Source organism: Sciurus vulgaris (genome assembly GCF_902686455.1).
Source record: "Sciurus vulgaris genome assembly, chromosome: 3".
NCBI classification, from domain to species: domain Eukaryota; kingdom Metazoa; phylum Chordata; class Mammalia; order Rodentia; family Sciuridae; genus Sciurus; species Sciurus vulgaris.
The window spans coordinates 7,664,806-7,666,764 of NC_136463.1; positions in this window are offsets into that span (position 1 = coordinate 7,664,806).

A 1,959-nucleotide genomic window follows, 5' to 3' on the forward strand; every position below is an offset into this window, starting at 1 on the left:
ACAATTTATTACATGTTTGATTAAAGAACTAGAGAGCAGAGTGTGAAGATTCCCAACACAAAGAGTCAATCGGTCGGTGCTTAAGGAGAGGGGAACGCTAGCTACCTGGACCCAATCATTACACACTGTGTACCTGTATGGAACTATACTGTACTGCACCACATAAACAGCTACAATTTTATTTTATTTATTTATGTATTTATTTTTGGCGTGACACTGGGCGTTGAACTCTGGGCCTTGCACGTGTTAAGCAATCACCCTACCACTCCATCCCTGAGTCACAGCCCCAGTCCTCTTTTATTTTTTATTTTGAGACAGGGTCTCACTAAGCTGCCAAGGCTGGCCTTGGACTTGGGGTCCTCCTGCCTCAGCCTCCTGAGTCACTGGGATTACAGGCGTGCCCCACGGTGCCCGGCTGCATAGGGCAAGCTTTCTAGTTCCACATTCCAAAATCAAAGGGCGGAAGGCATCGAGAAGGCAGCGACCCAAGGACTGCTCTTTGCAGATCTGGTGTCCTCTCCTGGTGGACAGAAAGACCATGCTACAGCAATGGCACTTCTCCCTCCTCCCCTCACCCTCCTCCTCCTCCTCCTCTTCTTCCTTGATTCCTCCTCCTCCTCTCCCTCCTCCCCTGCCCCTCTTCTGTGCTGAGAATTGAACCTCTTGCACGTGCTAAGCAAGCACTCTACCTCTGAACTACATCCACAACCACCCACTATTTTTGCACTGGTTCTTAGTTATACAGGACAGTAAAAGACCCCATGTGTTTATTTATACTGGGGAATGGACTCAGGGACACTCTACCACTAAGCTACACTTCCCTGTCCTTTCCTTACTTTATGAGACAGGGTTTTGCTAAATTGCCCAGGCTGGCCTTGAACTTGTGATCCTCCTGCCTCAGCCTCCGCAGTGGCTGGATTTACAGGCGCGCCCACTGTGCTTGGCTTCTGTACTGTTTCTTACATCCATGGTTCCTCCCCTGCTTCCACACAAATGAGAGCTGACTGTAGAGAGTTGGAAGTTGTATTCAAAAAAAAATATTAAATTTACAGTGCAGACTCATTTACTTGTCAGATAAGTAGCAAACACCTACACTATGCCAAGCACTCTGGAAGGTGCTGGGGTTATAGCAGTAGGCAAGATAGATACAATCCCAGGTTGGCATAATGACTTTTGTGGGCTCCTCCCCACATAAAAATTGTTAATATGCTACAATTACTTTGGTTTACATATATTCTTTTGGGATCCCCTTCACCCCCACCCTCCTTCCACACACAACCCAGGGACACTGAGTCACAATCCCTGCCTTGTGTTGTTGTTTTTGTTGTTTGTTTGTTTGTATTATTTTGAGACAGGGTCTTGCTAAGTTGCTCAGGCTGACCTCAAAATTGTGACTCTTGCCTCCCTGTGGAGTTGCTGGGGTGAAGGCACGTGCCACAATGCCCAGCTCTTGGTTTTAAAAGAAATTAGAATGTCAGTGGGACCCTAACAGTGCTGAAGGCCCTGGCATCGTGCTCAGCCTGGTGGAGAAGCCACCCCACAGGGCTTGGGGTGCAGGGCGGGGACAGACCACCAACAAGCCAGGGATGAGCACAAGCTCTGCCTCCAATGCTGAGGGCTTTGGAGAGATGCACTCGGGCTGCTGGGGCAGAGGGGACCCGGTCTCCTGCTCCACGAGGATGGGGCCTGGAGACGCCCTAGGGAGGAGGCGTCGAAAGCAGACCCAAAGGGTGCCGGCAGCTTTGTCCTACCTCCTCCAGAAGCCTGCCCTCCAGGCCATTGCTATGGCTCAGGTGAGGTGACCCCAAAGGCTCACGTGTGAGACAATGCAAGAAGGCTTGGCAGAGAAAGGGTTGGGTCACAGCCCAGCCCAATCAGCCAACCAGTCCTGGATGGGAGGAACTGAGTGGTAACTGGGGGCAGTGGGGTGTGACAGGAGGAGGGGGGTCATTGGGGGCG